Raw genomic sequence first — 18,260 nt, 5'->3', positions numbered from 1 at the left:
TATGTGCGTTTATTTGGGGTCTCTCTATTATATTTCATTGGTCTATCTCACTGTCTTGATGCCAGTAGCAGACTATTTTGACTACTGTGGCATTGTTATGTGTTTTGAGTTCAGGAAGTGTTAATCTCCATCATTGCTTTTTGCTCTCAAGATTGTTTAATCTACTTGGGGGTGTTCCATATGTATTTTCGAATTCTGTCCACTTCTATAATAATGACATGGAATTTTGTGGGTTGTTGTGATATATGTGTACATCCCTTTATGTAGTATAGAAATGCCAATAGTATTTAATAATCCAGTCTATGAACATGGTATGTCATTCCCTTTACTTGTCTCTTCTTTAATTTCTTTCCGCAATGTCCTGTAGTTTTCAGTATACAATTTTTTCACCTCCTACGGGGCCTTTTCCACTGCCTTCCTCAGGTCCTCTAGAGTCAGGGGTGAGAAGGATGGACTCATGGAGAGAGTGAAATCCATCCCGCCCCTCTGCACCTACTCTCTGATTATGTCTAATACAGGTGTACTGGGCCATGCCCTTCACCTCTGTCTACAATTGGGCCCCTTGCTGGGAATTCCTCTTGGATCTGAGTGTTGACTGTACTATTTCAGTGTCCACAAGGACTCTCCCAATGCCTGGCGTGGGTACAAGAGCCCAAGATATACCTACATACGAATGATCAGATCAGGCCATCAAATTTTCTGCCGTAAGGAACAGCCAGGGGAGGGGTGGCTGGTTGCCTCTATCTCATCTTTGGATTTCTTAGAGCTGAGCTTTCCAGTGTGGTAGCCACTAACCAAATGTCTCTATTTATAATTAATTTAGTTCGAAAAATAATTAAATCATTCTATTAAAAAATGCAAAAACCACACAATTGCTTGGTCACACTAGCCATGTTCCAAGTGTGTCTGTAACATCTGGAATTTCAGGTTGGTAAAGTTGACGGTGAAAGCTATAAATGGGTCTATAGAAGTGAGGGGTTGGAAGGTGATTTTCTCAGCATCTCTTCCTCATTTGAAATTTTCAACTGTGATCAATATCTTATTGAAGGACTCTGTCTGCACAGAGCACAGGGGAGGTCTGAGAACCTGGAGGGAAGACCAGGGTGATGCTGTGTGAGCCAGCAAGTCGAGTAGGAGAAATGGGTGGGTCAACTTGTATGATAACTTTAGGCTCATAGTTGTGTTTGTACAAAATGCATGGTGGAGAGCATAGATAGCAGTGATGCTGAGGACGATTCACATAGGGAACAACTCTCAGGTAGGATCTAAAGGGACACAATTCCTAGAACACTTTGATTCCACCCGGTTCTTTAGAAATGAAGGAAGGTGAACATGAAATCAGGAAGAAGAAGGAAATATGTGTAGAATTCTGATTTGTTCTTTCCAAATTTTAATGATATAATAGAGTTATTGTGTCCATGTCTTTTGACTGTACTGTGCTTATAGTCATCTTTTCTTGCTTTGCCATTCAGAAATTTTCTTTCTCACAAGACTACTCTTTCATTGCTTTTTCACTGCCAAAAATGAAAGGTTCGTTTCTGTTTGATACCTGGAGGGTATTTTGCACCAAGGTTTTGATTTCATTTTTACATTCACGTATGATGGCCATATCCTAGTGGGAACAAAACTCCCATAGTCACTTGACACTGGAGAACAAGTTCTTATAGTGAGTGTCAGGTGGTGGATGAGACTTGAACTCTCTCCCTCTACACTTTCAGGACTTGTAGCTTAATGTTACTTTTGTCCTCACTGTTTATTCCTCATGGAAAGCGCGCTCCCAGAGATGGATGAGTCTCAGAACACATTCTTTTGGATCACTGCATGTGCTCAGTCTCCTCATTTCAGCCTCAGCACCTCCCAAGGCTGATGTGCTGAGAGGTTTCCAATTGAGAGGGCTCCACGTCCAACTGCCCCTAAAGACCCTTCATGGCCGGCAAGAATTCTAGAGGACTGTGTGAAGGGTCTGATGGGCTCGCTTCACACACTGGCTGTCACAGCCCTGCTAACCTGGTCTCCTGGAATTCACCAGGCCCAGGACAGAGACTCAGGGCGGCAGGACCCAGGGTCACTGCTCTTCTTACAACCCACTGCTCCATCCGGACAGCCCTGCCCCTGCTCCCCACACTCCAGTCCTGCCTTCCCTCGGACCTTTCCTCAGGCCTTCCTTGGGCTTATCCTTCCCAGTTCTTCCAAGGCTGGGGTAAACCCTGGCACGTGCTGTGTGTTTAGGAGGCTTCCCCTGCTGTAGAACTTTTGTTTCAGTATTCCAGACTAAGGGAATTGGTTCAAGCTACTTTTAACTCTAATATTGCTTTCATCCTCTCTAAGGGGCTAAGAGACTTACGGAGTTGTTTTGAAGTACCTAAGGTTAGCTCAGTCACAGGACACTTACTTTTTTTGTGAAGTTGGTTGCATATCTAGGCTATTGTGGAGAATGCTGCAATGAACCTAAGTTCATCTCATTGTGATACTGATTTAACTTCCTTTGGATATATACCCAGAACTGTGATTGCTGAATCATATGATATTTCTGTTTATAATTTTATAAGGAACACCCATACTCTTTTTCACAAGAGCTGCACCATTTTACATTACCACCAGCTGTGTACAAAGTTTCCAATTCCCCACATCTTGGCCTTAAACTGTTAATTTTTTTCTTTATAATACACAGCCTAACAGGTGTGAGGTGTTCATTTGCATTGCCCTGATGATTAGTGAGGTTGAGAACCTTTTCCTATATTTGTTACTCATTTGTATGTCTTTTTCAGGAAATGTCTTATTTAAGTCTTTGCACATTTCTTAACCCATTTATTTACCCTTTTTAATTTTTTAATGTATTTTGCATTTGAGTTGTAGTGTTTTTCTTAGATGTTTTGGACATTAGCTCCTTTTCTGATATATGTTTGTAATCTTTCTGTAAGTTATATTTTCATCCTATTGACTGTTGAAAAAACTATACTTTCCCTATTTGTTGTCTTAGAAGCTTGGTGAATTTCATTTGGCCCTGTATCTATGAGTTTTCTTGGGATTTATTTATTCTGGTCTTTAGGCCTATGTATCTGTTTCTATGTCAGTACCATACAGTTTTGATTCCTGTGGCTTTGTAGTGTGTTTTGAAGAGAGGAAGTGAGAAGCCTCCATCTATGTTCTTTGTTCTCAGGATTGTTTTGTCTGTTTGGACTCCTTAGTGTTTCCATATATATTTTAGGATCTTTTTTTTTCTATTTCTTTGAAAATGACATTGGGATTTTGATATGTATTACAATGAATTTATAATTACCTTTGGGTAGTGTAGAAATGTCAACAATAAGAAATCTCCAGTCTATGAATATGATATGCCATTTCAATTATTTTTTCCTTGTTAAATACTTTCAGCAGTGGTTTGTAGTTTTCAGTGTACAGGCCATTTACCTTCTAAGGGCATTTTGTCCCTTCCTTCCCTGGATATTTCAGAGGCAGTGGTGAGAACGATGGCCTCATGAAGTGATTGAATGTCCCTCTCTCCCTTCTGCAGCTGCTCGCTGATTATGTCTAGCACAGTTGCACTGGGCCATGCTCATTACCTCTCCCCCCAAGTGGAACACCTGTCGGGAATTCCTCTAGGATCTGGGTGTTGACATTACTGTTTCAGTGTCCCCAAGGTCTCATGAGTGCCTGGCAAGTGTGCCTGATCCTAGGAAACACCTACAAATGAATCATCAAATCTGGCAAGCAAACTGCCCTGCAGAAGGTGTTGGGCTGCACCTCTCACACCTGCAAGCCCTGTACTTGCTCAACCTCAGGGCTAAGAACAGAGCCTGGAATCAGGGACAGAGACATTCATGGTTTAATAGATGGGAGATCTTTCACGTCAGAAGCAATGTAGTCCTGGAGAGACATCCCACTGTAGATAGCCAATGGCAGTCAGAACGCAGCAGCAGCAGTAGGAGCATTCTTCACTCTGGGCGGAATAGGCAGGCTACCAGTTAAAGGGGGAATTGACAGCAGTTGGGCTCATCGGTTACCAGGGAAACCAGCAGAGTGACGCATCCCTCTTACCTCTTGTACTAAGTACTTCACTGGGCACAAGTTTTTCCTTTGATAAACCATCAGCAAACAGCCATCTTGAATGGGTATATATATATATATATATATATATATATATATATGGAGAGAGAGAAAGAGAGGGATGTGTATTACAGTGTGGTAGCCACTAGCTAGATGTGCCTGTTATAATTTATTTAACTCAATTAATGATTAACTCATAGTATTAAAATAAAACAAATAAAATATCCAATTACTCAGTCACATTAGTCACATTTTAAATGTATCCATAAGACTTGTAAATTCATGTTCGTGTTTCTACAGATTCGACTCTGGATAGCATTTGTGGCCGTGATAAGGAAAAGGATACAGGTAGGAACAACACTTAGGTAGGATCTAATGGCAGAGGGTTCCTGGAACTTTAGGGTTATATCTCCTGCTTTGGAGACTGAGGAAGGTGGATATGAAATCAGAAAGAAGAATAAAATATGTGTAGAGTTCGGACTTGTTTTTTTCATATTTTAATGATACAAGAGAAAGCAATTGTGTCCTTAGACGTGACTGTGCTCTATAATCACATTTTCTTGATTTGCTCATCAAAACTGATCTTTTGCACATGAGCTGCTCTTTCTTGTGCTTGTCACTCCCTAATATGGAAGTTTGTTTTCTGGTTAGCACATGTAGGGTATTGTGCACAGGAGAGTTTGTTTTCTTTTGCATATTGACCCATGATGGACAGAACAAAACACTCATGGGTTAAAACACTCATGGGCCCTTGAAACTTGAGACCAAGTTCTTCTAGAAAGGGTGAGGTGGTGGATGAGAAGTGAACTGTCTCCCTCTGCACTTTCAGGACTTGTGGCTCCACCTCATGTTTTGTCCTCACTGTTAGTTCCTCTTGTAAAGGACAGTCCCAGAGATGGATGAGTCACAGAACACATGCTCTGGGAACACTGCATGTGCTCAGTCACCTTGAACTCATCTCAGCCTCTCCATTTCCCCAAGGCTGATGTGCAGACATGCTTCCATTTGAGAGGGGTCCACGTCCAGCTGCCCCTAAAGACCCTTCATGGCCGGCAGGAATTCTAGAGGACAGTGTGAAGGTGCTGCTGGGCTATTTCACACACTTGCTTTCAAAGCCCTGCTGACCTGGTCTCCTGGGGTTGACCAGGCCCAGGACAGAGACTCAGGGCAGCAGGACCCAGGGTCACTGCTCTTCTTACAACCCACTGCTCCTTCCAGACAGCCCTGCTCTTGCTCCCCACCGCACAGTCCTGCCTACCCTCTGACCTTTCCTCAGGCCTGCCTTGGTCTTATCCTTCCCAGTTCTTCCAAGGCTGGGGTATACCCAGGCAGGTGCTCTGTGTTTATGAGGCTTCCTCTGCTGTAGAATTTTGTTTCAGTTTTCCAGATTAAGGGAATTGGGACAAGTTACTTTTAACTCTAATATTGCTTTCATCCGCTCTAAGGGGCTAAGATACTTACGGAGTTCTTTTGAAGTACCTAAGGTTAGCTCAGGCACAGAACCCTTACTTGTTTTGTGAAGTTGGTTGCATGTTCTTCCCTCAACACAGCTGTTGCCCAGATTTGGTTAATATTCCTTTTCCTCAGAAGGAGATGGTGCAGAGATAAATGTTCTAAGCTCTTGATCTCCTAAGTGGAAAAGCCAAACTGAGAACCCAGGGGTTGGTCCCAATATGGATGCTCTGGATCCCTGACCTGCACTTACAACTCAGCCAAGGGATCCTCAGTCATGGAGCAAGGGAGTCCCTGCATTCGTATCCTTGGCTGGAAGTCCTAGCATCTACAAAGGTCCAGACCTTGCCCATCAGGTGGCCTTAATGATCACAGAATCCAGGGCAGCTATGGCTGGACTTATCAGTTGACTTTGGCACAGTCATTAATGTGAAATTCACCTCAAGACCTGCATTCTCCTGGTCAGCTACAGATTCTGAGAGGTTTGAGACACCATGTACACAGTACAGGTCATATCTGTCAGTGCTGGTGTCATTGCTTAAACAAGGCCGAAAGCAGATAAGAATCAGGGAGCTATTTATTGTATTGGATAACATTACCACAAGCCATAGAATTGGTCAATTCCTGTAGCCCACACCCAAGGACTCAAAGTGGAACCTGACTGTTAGCCTGTACACTTCTCCTGCACAGCTGGGTTAGAAACAGGCTGTGCTGAGTCCGGGCTCCCTCTTCATAACAAAGTGTCCCACTTATGGAACAGCTCCCTAGAGTATGGACAGCCGCTGACTCAGTGGGCATACGTACATTGTATAGCAAACAAAGACTGGGAGAAAAATATGATACGATTGATAGTGGCTGTATCTAAAGGGTAGGATTTCAGTTTTGTCAAATCTTGTGTATTTGATTTTCTTTAAGACAAGTGATTAGTGAATAAATGTAGCATATTTTGTCTAGGATTGAATTCAGTCCTTTAATGGAGGTTGCTGTTAATCAAGTATAAAATATCATACAACAGAAGTCATGATAAATGCAGTAGCTGGCATTGTGGATGCTGGGGAAAGAGTGATCTGGGAAAAATCAAGAGACAGTGGCAATTTAGCAGAAGCTCAAAAGAGGCAGGATGGGTCATGGGTCTGTGTCATTGAAACAGAGCATGCATTTTAATGTTTACCATTTTTTAGATCGACCCTTCCCTTCTGATTAGGCTCCCTTTAGCTACAAAGCCAAAGCTCTGTTTTCATTTCCTTCCTCTTGTCCTTTACCTTCCTTCATCCCCCAAAGAGGATGGCCCAACACCAGCTCAGCCCACACTTACTAACCTCCCACATCCATACACACCACCCCATGTCCTCATCGAGAAGAAAGGCCCTGAGTCATTCCTGAGCTGCATCACCAGTGTCCTGACAGTTACTCTGTGTCCCTCCAGCTCTCCCTGATGATGTGGCGGTAGACCTGCACCGTGATAGGACAGAAGAAAAGCCTCCGAGGATCATCAAGGTAAGCTGGATTTTTTCTGGTCTGAGATCGAAATATTGCTTTATTTCTCTTTCAATAGATTTAAGTTATGAATATTTGAGGGTATTCCTTCCAGATACATACAATTCCCTTGGTTGGGAGAATGTGGAGTGAGAGTCTATTACCAACTCATGGTGCCTGATTCCTCAGGACATTACAATTGACAGCATCCATTACAGCCTGTAGAGTATGGAGCTCTCTCTCCTGGAGCGATTTTTCCTCTAGGCAGAGAATTCTGTAATTTCCAACCTAAATGGACTTGGAAGTTCCATCCTCCTAGAAAAGTTCTTGCCTTTCAGCCTGAGTAGGTTTGCTCTGATAACCCTTGCTGGGTTCCCTGGACCACTGTTTCTTATCAGGTTTTCTACTGTCAGCAAATGAACAAAAGACCTGAGCATCACTGTGATCTTATCCTCATAGTGTTTTCTCTTCTGTAGTTGCAGGTGGCCTTCACAGAACGTGAAAACGGTATGTATTCTGGAATCAGTCACTTGGGGAGGAAGAACTTGGAAGATGAGAAAGTGGGACATTCTTGCTGGTTTTAGTGTAGAGGGCAAACTGATTCCAAATTTGTGCTGGGAATGAGAGTAGGGGTCCTGGTGATAGAAAGAGATTTACAAGTAATGTGACCAGTTACTATAGTCCCAGGAAGAAGCTGTATTACGGTTAGGTGGTGTAAGTTTGTGTGCATGAGACTGGGTGTGTCTGTATGTGAAATGAGTGGGATGACTCTGTGTGTGTATGTGAACATTTTGTGTTGTGTTTCCCTTGACTTATGTTCCCATAAACATCACTGTTCCTTGTGTCATCTTTCTAAAAAATTTTCCCATCAACTCTGCATCATGAATGGGTATGGATATAAAAGTAAATAAACTGTACACTTTCAGGGTGTGCATTGATTTTATACCAAGTGAGCCTCATTTAACCTGGAAAACAAATCCTATCACCAACCAGGCAAATGTTTACTGGATTCTTTTTTTTTTCTTTTGGCTGTGTTGGGTCTTCGTTGCACTGTGCGGGCTTCTCATTTCGGTGGCTACTGTTGTTCCAGACCACGGGCTCTAAGTGCATGGGCTACAAAATTTGTGGCACGTGGGCTCAGTAGTTGTGATTTTCAGGGTCTAGAGCACAGGCTTAGTAGTTGTGGTGCACGGGTTTAGTTGCTCCATGGCTGGATTCTTAGTGAACAAAACTGGGTTTCAGCATGCCTACTACTGGGCCAATTACAACTTCATTTAATAAGAAATCTCATCTCTTAGTACGTCTCATAACATTCTGAATGGTTATGATACATCTCTCTGCCACTTCCCTCATTCTAACTGTTTCCTATTAGAGCCTCAGGAGGAGTCCTCCCCCCTTACCTGAAGCACCTAGTGCTAGGCAGGACTCCTTCTTTTTGCAGGGAGCCCATGCTTGTACCCACATGCCACACCCAGTTCTGGAGGAGTCCGAGAAAGAAGGAGCCTCCAGGAGTAGATGGAGGAAATTCACTCCACCTTTCTCCTTTGAGGCTAATATTCACTATCGGATTCTCTGCTAAGGAAACGCAATGTCCTTCTCCTGTAGAAAGCCTGTCTTCCATCACTTGTGCCGGCCCTGTTTCTGTGTGCTGGGCAAGAAACACTGCATACAGTGAAGACAGAACCAAGATATCTACCCCAAGGATTGAGCACAGGGTGGGCACTGGCTCCCTTCCCAGGAGGGAGGACAGGAGGTTGTGCTTTGCAAGGTGGGACAGAGAAATCAAGCAGTGTGACAAGAGGATCTCCACTCATGTTGCTGTGCAAACTGCCAGATGATGTATGTTCTTGCTATTTTCTGAAGGCTTTTGCAAGCAAACAAGTCTGAGAGTAAAGTCAATTAAAACATGGAAAGTTATACTTAAAATTTTTTTTCGATAGTGAGTCCTTTGAGAAATACATACTTTAATAGAATATGATTGCCTTATATGTGTCAATATTTTCCCCACCAAAGAAAAAACTGAAAATGCTTGATTGTAAAATGTCACTTGTTTAACCATGAGACTGTCTATGAGTAAAGTTGTTCTAGAAATCGTCAATCCCTAGGTCGTAGTTACCTGATGGTGCTGAGGGGAACCCTGGTGTGCGATTCAGTGCCTGCTACTCACAGGGAGGCTCTTAAGAACTCAGAGACCCGCCCAGTGGACCCCACGTGTGAGGACAGGATTGCCGCCTCGGGCTGCACTTGAAGAGGGAAATGCTTTAGAGAAGTGGAAGGAGATACTTTAAGGACACCTGAGCCATGGGGAGTCAGGTGTGGTTGGTTTAGAGATCAAGGAAAAGTGTACACCAGAGCACAGCCTGGGCCACACTTAGGATGCTATTGGCACTTCTGGTTGAATGGGGAAGAGAAAGGACATCCCCCTCCTGCTGGAGTGAACTGTGGAGAGATGTCTTCTTTAAAGCCTGGGGAGAGGAGCTTCTCTCCCATTATCTCCTGATACCTGTGTACATTCGAGACCCTTCCTCCTTTCTTCTTTCCCTCTGTTGACTCCCTTTCCTTATTTTTCTTCTTTTTTCCCCTTTTTCCACTTGGTATTTATTTTACATATGTATATTTTATTGTTGTAAAAGTACACATACGATGAAATCCAACGTCTTAACAAGTTTTGAAATGTCCAGTCAGTCCTGTTGACTACATGCACCTTGTTGTACAGCATGTGTCTAGAACTTTTCCATTTTGAAATAACACATTCTAACCATTGAACAGAGACTCCCCATGTCAACCTCCTGCCAGCTCTTGGAACCACCCTTCTACACTCTGCTTCTAAGAGTTTTCTTTCAGTTTTTGACCTTCCGTGACTGGCTTATTTCACTCTTACAAATGTCCTCCAAGTTCTTTCGTGTTGCTGCAAATAGCAGGATTTCCTTCTTTTTCAAAGACTGAATGGCATTCCACTCTATGTATACACTACATTTTCTTTATTAATTCATCTTCCCATGGACACTAGGCAGTTTTCCTATGTTGTGTATTGTGTATAATGCTGCCATGGACATGAGATTGTAGATATCTCTTGGATATTCTTGTTTTATCTCCTTTGTATATAAACCTAAATGAGTGACTGCTGGATTTTATGAGAGTTCTCTTAATAATTTTTGGGGGACATCCATTCTGTTTTCCATAATGGCTACACCATTTTACATTACTACAGGGTACAAAACAGGGTACAGGAGTTCCACTTCTTCACATCTCTGCCAGCATCCATTAATTTTCTTTCTTTCTTTTTTTTTTTTTTTTTTTTTTTGCAGTACATGTGTCTCTCATTGTTGTGGGCTCTCCCGTTGCGGAGCGCAGGCTCCAAACACACAGGCTCAGCGGCCATGGCTCATGGGACAATCTGCTCAGCGGCATGTGGGATCCTCCCAGACCTGGGCACGAACATGTGTCCCCTGCATCGGCAGGCGGACTCTCATCCACTGTGCCAGCAGGGAAGCCCTAATTGTCTTTTTATAATACACAACCTAACAGGTGTGAGTGATATCTCCTTGTGGCTTGATTTCCATTTCCCTGATTCTTAGCGAGGTTGAGCAAATTTTCATATGTAGATTGACCACTTGTATGTCTTTATGGAGAAATGTCTAGTGAAGCTTTTTACCCATTTTGAAACTCAGTTATTTGCCCGCTGTTTTTTTGAAATTGACTTGTAGTAGTTTCTTATATATTCTGGATATTGGTCCCTTATTCAGATACAAGGTTTACACATATTTCCTCCCATCCTATAGGTTGCCTTTTCATTCTGTTGATTATTGAAGAGACTATCCTTTCTTCACTTGGTAATCTTAGAACCTTGGCAAAGATCAGTTGGCCATATATATGTGCGTTTATTTGGGGTCTCTCTATTATATTTCATTGGTCTATATCACTATCTTGATCCCAGTAGCAGACTGTTTTGACTACTGTGGCATTGTTATGTGTTTTGAGTTCAGGAAGTGTTAATCTCCATCATTGCTGTTTTCTCTCAAGATTGTTTTATCTACTTGGGGGGTTCCATATGTATTTTAGAATTCTGTCCACTTCTATAATAATGACATGGAATTTTCTGGGTTGTTGTGATATATGTGTACATCACTTTATGTAGTATAGAAATGCCAACAGTATTTAATAATCCAGTCTATGAACATGGTATGTCATTCCAATTACTTGTCTCTTCTTTAATTTCTTTCTAGAGTGTCCTGTAGTTTTCAGTATACAAATTTTCACCTCCTACGGGGCCTTTTCCACTGCCTGCCTCAGGCCTTCTAGAGTCAGGATTGAGAAGGATGGACTCATGGAGAGAGTGAAATCCCTCCCTCCCCCTGCACCTACTCTCTGATAATGTCTAATACAGGTGTACTGGGCCATGCCCTTCACCTCTGTCTACAAGTGGGCCCCTTGCTGGGAATTCCTCTTGGATCTGAGTGTTGACTGTACTATTTCAGTGTCCACAAGGACCCTCCCAATGCCTGGCGTGGGTTCAAGAGCCCAAGATATACCTACATACGAAGGATCAGATCAGGCCATCAAATTTTCTGCAGTAAAGAACAAGCAGGGGAAGGGTGGCTGGTTGCCTCTTTCTCATCTTTGGATTTCTTACAGCTGAGCTTTCCAGTGTGGTAGTCACGAACCAAATGTGTCTATTTATAATTAATTTAGTTCAAAGAATAATTAACTCATTCTATTAAAAAATGCAAAAAACACACAATTGCTTGGTCACACTAGCCATGTTTGAAGTGTGTCTGTACCATCTGGAATTTCAGGTTGGTAAGGTTGACGGTGAAAGCTATAAATGGGTCTATAGAAGTGAGGGGTCGAAAGGTGATTTTCTCAGCATCTCTCCCTCATTTGAAATTTTCAACTGTGATCAATATCTTATTGAAGGACTCTGTCTGCACAGAGCACAGATGAGGTCTGAGAACCTGGAGGGAAGACCAGGGGGATGCTGTGTGAGCCAGCAAGTCGAGTAGGAGAAATGGGTGGGTCAACTTGTATAATAACTTTATGCTCATGGTTGTGTTTGTACAGAATGGATCTTGGAGAGCATACATAGCACTGATGCTGATGACGATTCACATAGCGAACAACTCTCAGGTAGGATATAAAGCGAAACAATTCCTAGAACACTTGGGTTCCACCCGGTTCTTTAGAAACTAAGGAAGGTGAATATGAAATCAGGGAGAAGAAGAAAATATGTGTAGGATTCTGATTTGCTCTTTCCAAATTTTAATGATATAATAGAGTTATTGTGTCCATGTCCTTTGACTGTACTGTGCTTATAGTCATCTTTTCTTGCTTTGCCATTCAGAAATTTTCTTTCTCACAAGACTATTCTTTCATTGCTTTTTCACTGTCAAAGATGAAAGGTTCGTTTCTGTTTGGTACCTGTAGAGTATTTTGCACCAGGATTTTGGTTTCAGTTTTACATTCACGTATGATGGCCATATCCTAGTGGGAACAAAAGTCTCATAGTCACATGACACTAGAGAATAAATTCTTATAGTGAGTGTCAGGTGGTTGATGAGACTTGAACTCTCTCCCTCTACACGTTCAGGACTTGTAGCTTCATGTTACTTTTGTCCTCACTGTTTATTCCTCATGGAATGCGCACTCCCAGAGGTGGATGAGTCACAGAACACATACTTTGGAATCAATGCGTGTGCTCAGTCTCCTCATTTCAGCCTCAGCACCTCCCAAGGCTGATGTGCAGACATTTTTCCATTTGAGAGGCCTCCACGTCCAGCTGATCCTAAAGACCCTTCATGGCTGGCAGGCATTCTAGAGGACTCTGTGAAGGGGTTGCTGGGCTTGCTATACACACTGGCTCTCACAGACCTGCAAACCTGGTCTCCTGAAATTCACCAGGCCCAGGAGAGAGACTCAGGGCAGCAGGACCCAGGGTCACTGCTCTTCTTGCAACCCACTGCTCCATCCGGACAGCCCTGCCCCTGCTCCCCACACCCCAGTCCTGCCTACGCTCTGACCTTACCTCAGGCCTGCCTTGGTCTTATCCTTCCCAGTTCTTCCAAGGCTTGTGTAAACCCTGGCAGGTGCTGTGTGTTTAGGAGGCTTCCCCTGCTGTAGAACTTTTGTTTCAGTATTCCAGACTAAGGGAATTGGTTCAAGTTACTTTTAACTCTAATATTGCTTTCATCCTCTCTAAGGGGCTAAGAGACTTATGGAGTTGTTTTGAAGTACCTAAGGTTAGCTCTGGCACAGGACCCTTACTTGTTTTGTGAAGTTGGTTGCATATCTAGGCTATTGTGGAGAATGCTGCAATGAACTTAAGTTCATCTCATTGTGATACTGATTTAATTTCCTTTGGATATATACCCAGAACTGTGATTGCTGAATCATATGATATTTCTGTTTATAATTTTATAAGGAACCCCCGTACTGTTTTTCATAAGAGCTGCACTATTTTACATTCCCACCAGCAGTGTACAAAGTTTCCAATTCCCTACATCTTTGCCTTAAGCTGTTAATTTTTTTCTTTATAATACACAGCCTAACAGGTGTGAGGTGTTCATTTTCCTTGCCCTGATGATTAGTGAGGCTGTGAACCTTTTCCTATATTTGTTAGCCATTTGTATGTCTTTTTCAGGAAATGTCTTATTTAAGTCTTTGCACATTTCTGAACCCAGTTATTTGCCCTTTTTAATTTTTTAATGTATTTTGCATTTGAATTGTAGTGTTTTTCTTAGATGTTTTGGACATTTGCTCCTTTTCTGATATATGTTTGTAATCTTTCTGTAAGTTATATTTTCATCCTATTGACTGTTGAAAAAACTATACTTTCCCTATTTGTTGTCTTAGAAGCTTGGTGAATTTCATTTGGCCATGTATCTATGAGTTTTCTTGGGGGTTATTTATTCTGGTCTTTAGGCCTATGTATCTGTTTCTATGTCCATACCGTACAGTTTTGATTCCTGTGGCTTTGTAATGTGTTTTGAAGTCAGGAAGTGAGAAGCCTCCATCTATGTTCTTTGTTCTCAGGATTGTTTTGTCTGTTAGGAGTCCTTAGTGGTTCCATATGTATTTTAGGATTTTTTTTCTTTTACTTTGAAAATGACATTGGGATTTTTATATGTATTACAATGAATTACTACTTACCTTCGTGTAGTGTAGAAATGTCAACAATAATATGTCTCCAGTCTATGAATATGCTATGTCATTTCAATTATTTTTTCCCTGTTTAATTCTTTCAGCAGTGGTTTATAGTTTTCAGTGTACAGGCCATTTACCTTCTAAGGGCATTTTGTCCCTTCCTTCCCTGGATTTTTCAGAGGCAGTGGTGAGAAGGATGGCCTCATGATGTGAGTGAATGTCCCTCCCTCCCTTCTGCACCTGCTCGCTGATTATGTCTAGCACAGGTGCACTGGGCCATGCTCATTACCTCTCCCCTCAAGTGGAACACCTGTCGGGAATTCCTCTAGGATCTGGGAGTTGACATTACTGTTTCAGTGTCCCCAAGGTCTCATGAGTGCCTGGCAAGTGTGCATGAGCCTAGGAAGCACCTACAAAGGAATCATCAAATGTGGCCAGCAAACTGCCCTGCAGAAGGTGTTGGGCTGCACCTCTCACGCCTGCAAGCCCTGTACTTGCTCAGCCTCAGGGCTAAGGAAAGAGCCCGGAGTCAGGGACAGAGACATTCATGGTTTAATAGATGGGAGATCTTTCACGTCTTAAGCAAAGTGGTCCTGGAGAGACATCCCACTGTAGATAGGCGATGGCAGGCAGAACGCAGCAGCAGCAGTAGCAGCATTCTTCTCTCTGGGCGGAATAGGCAGGCTACCAGTTAAAGGGGGGATTGACAGCAGATGGGCTCATCGGTTACCAGGGAAACCAGCAGAGGGACACATCCCTCTTACCCCTTTGGCTAAGTACCTTCACGGGGCAGAGGTTTTACCTTCATTAAACCATCAGCAAATAGTCAACTTTAATTGATACAACATACAGAGGTGAATAAACAGGGGAGTGGTGGTAACATTCTCCATATATTATATATATATATATACATTTATATGGAGAGAGAGAGAGGGATGTGTATTACAACGTGGTAGCCACTAGCTAGATGTGCCTGTTACAATTTATTTAATTCAGTCAATGATTATCTTAGTGTATTAAAATAAAACAAAATAAAATAACCAATTACTCAGTCACATTAGTCACATTTTAAATGTATCCATAAGACTTGTACATTCGTATTCGTGTTTCTACAGAATCGACTCTGGATAGCATTTGTGGCTGTGATGAGGAAAAGGATACAGGTAGGAACAACACTTAGGTAGGATCTAATGGCAGAGGGTTCCTGGAACTTTAGGGTTAAATCTCCTCCTTTGGAGACTGAGGAAAGTGGATATGAAATCACAAAGAAGAATGAAATATGTGTAGAGTTCTGACTTTTTTTTCATATTTTAATGATACAATAGAGAGAAATTGTGTCCTTAGACATGACTGTGCTCTACAATCACCTTTTCTTGATTTGCTCATCAAAAATGATCTTTTGCACATGAGCTGCTCTTTCTTGTGCTTGTCACTGCCTAATATGGAAGTTTGTGTTCTGGTTAGCACATGTAGGGTATTGTGTAAGGTTAGAGACAGGCTGTGCTCAGTCTGGGCTCCGTCTTCATAACGAAGTGTCCCACTTATGGAACAGCTCCCTAGAGTACGGACAGCCCCTGACTCAGTGGGCATACGTACATTGTATTGAAAACAAAGACTGGGAGAAAAATATGATAGGATTGATAGTGGTTGTATCTAAATGGTAGGATTTCAGTTTTGTCAAATCTTGTGTATTTGATTTTCTTTAAGACAAGAGATTAGTGAATAAATATAGCATATTTTGTCTAGGATTGTATTCACTCCTTTAATAGAGGTTGCTGTTAATCAAGTATATAATATACAACAGAAGACATGATAAATGCAGTAGCTGGCATTGTGGATGCTGGGGGAAGAGTGATCTGGGAAAAATCAAGCGACAGTGGCAATTTAGCAGAAGCTCAAAAGAGGCAGGATGGGTCATGTGTCTCTGTAATTGAAACAGAGCATGCATTTTAGTGTTTACAATTTCTTAGATCGACCCTTCCCTTCTGATTAGGATTCCCTTAGCTTCAAAGCCAAATCTCTGTTTTCATTTCCTTCCTCTTGTCCTTTGCCTTCCTTCTTCCCCAAAGGGGATGGCCCATCACCAGCTCAGCGCACACTTACTAACCTCCCACATCCATACACACCACCCCATGTCCTCTCGAGAAGAAAGACCCTGAGTAATTCCTGAGCAGCATCACCAGTGTCCTGACAGTTACTCTCTGTCCCTCCAGCTCTCCCTGAGGATGTGGCGGATGACATGCACCGTGATAGGACAGAAGAAAAGCCTCCGTGTATCCCCAAGGTAAGCTGGATTTCTTCTGGTCTGAGATAGAAATATGGCTTTATTTCTCTTTCAATAGAATTAAGTTATGAATATTTGAGGGTATTCATTCCAGATACATACAATTCCCTTGATTGGGAGAATGTGGAGTGAGAGTCTATTACCAACTCATGGTGCCTGATTCCACAGGACATTAAAATTGACAGCATCCATTACAGCCTGTAGAGTACAGAGCTCTCTCTCCTGCAGCTATTTTTCCTCTAGGCAAAGAATTCTGTAATTTCCAACCTAAATGGACTTGGAAGTTCCATCCTCCTAGCAAAGTTCTTGCCTTTCAGCCTGAGTAGGTTTGCTCTGATAACCCTTGCTGGGTCCCCTGGACCACTGTTTCTTATCAGGTTTTCTACTGTCAGCAAATGAACAAAAGACCTGAGCATCACTGTGATCTTATCCTCATAGTGTTTTCTCTTCTGTAATTGCAGGTGACCTTCCCAGAACGTGAAAACGGTATGTATTCTGGAATCAGTCACTTGGGGAGGAAGAACTTTGAAGATGAGAAAGTGGGACATTCTTGCTGGTTTTAGTGTAGAGGGCAAACTGATTCCAAATTTGTGCTGGGAATGAGAGTAGGGTCCCTGGTGATAGAAAGTGATTTACAAGTAATGTGACCAATTACTATAGTTCCAGGAAGAATCTGCATTACGGTTAGGTGGTGTAGGTTCGTGTGCATGAGACTGGGTGTGTCTGTATGTGAAATGAGTGGGATGATTCTGTGTGTGTATGTGAACTTTTGGTGTTATGTTTCCCTTGATTTATGTTCCCCTAAACATCACTGTTACTGGTGCCAACTTTCTAGAAAATATTCCCATCACCACTGCATCATGAATGGGTATGGATATAAAAGTAAATAAACTGTACACTTTCAGTGTGTGCATTGATTTTATACCAAGTGAGCCTCATTTAACCTGGAAAACAAATCCTATCACCACCCAGGCAAATGTTTACTGGATTCTTTTTTTTTTTTTTTGGCTGTGTTGGCTCTTTGTTGCAGTGCACGGGCTTCTCATTTCGGTGGCTTCTCTTGTTCCAGAGCACGGGCTCTAGGTGCATGGGCTTCAATAGTTGTGGCACATGGGCTCAGTACTTGTGATTTGCGGGCTCTAGACCCCAGGCTTTGTAGTTGTGGTGCACGGACTTAGTTGCTCCATGGCTGGATTCTTAATGAACACAACTGGGTTTCAGCATCTCTACTGCTGGGTCAATTACAACTTCATTTAATAAGAAATCTCATCTCTTAGTAGGTCTCATAGCATTCTGAATGGTTATGATACATCTCTCTGCCACTTCCCTCATTGTGTTTCCTATTAGAGCCTCGGGATGAGTCCTCCCCCCTTACCTGAAGCACCTAGTGCTAGGCAGGCCTCCTTCCTTTTGCAGGGAGCCCATGCTTGTACCCACATGCCACACCCAGTTCTGGAGGAGTCCGAGAAAGAAGGAGCCTCCAGGAGTAGATGGAGGAAATTCACTCCACCTTTCTCCTTTGAGGCTAATATTCACTATCGGATTCTGTGCTAAGGAAACGAAATGTCCTTCTCCTGTGGAAAGTCTGTCTTCCATCACTTGTGCCGACTCTGTTTCTGTGTGCTGGGCAAGAAACACTGCATACAGTGAAGACAGACCCAAGAGATCTACCCCAGGTATTGATCTCAGGGTGGGCACTGGCTCTGTCTGTCCTGTCCGTGATCCATCATTCATCATGGTTGTGACTCTTGGACAGACACTTATCTCTCTAAATTTCCACACCCTCCACCATAACATATGGGTTACAGCCCCCACTTTGCCCTCCCCTTCACCCCCAACAGGGCTGGGTGTCAGACATGAT

General features: G+C 42.6%; 1 long non-coding RNA gene across 1 annotated transcript; it reads left to right on the top strand.

The window, feature by feature from the left end:
* The first annotated feature begins 6,922 nt into the window (after positions 1 to 6,922).
* On the top strand, positions 6,923 to 15,278 carry LOC309800382. Its single transcript, XR_014293449.1, has 4 exons — positions 6,923 to 6,996; positions 7,452 to 7,482; positions 12,037 to 12,102; positions 15,231 to 15,278. It is a non-coding gene; the product is annotated as an uncharacterized lncRNA (long non-coding RNA).
* The last annotated feature ends 2,982 nt before the right edge of the window (positions 15,279 to 18,260 follow it).

Source organism: Mesoplodon mirus, assembly GCF_964341445.2.
Source record: "Mesoplodon mirus genome assembly, chromosome: 3".
NCBI classification, from domain to species: domain Eukaryota; kingdom Metazoa; phylum Chordata; class Mammalia; order Artiodactyla; family Ziphiidae; genus Mesoplodon; species Mesoplodon mirus.
This window is presented reverse-complemented; position numbering and strand designations above follow the sequence as displayed.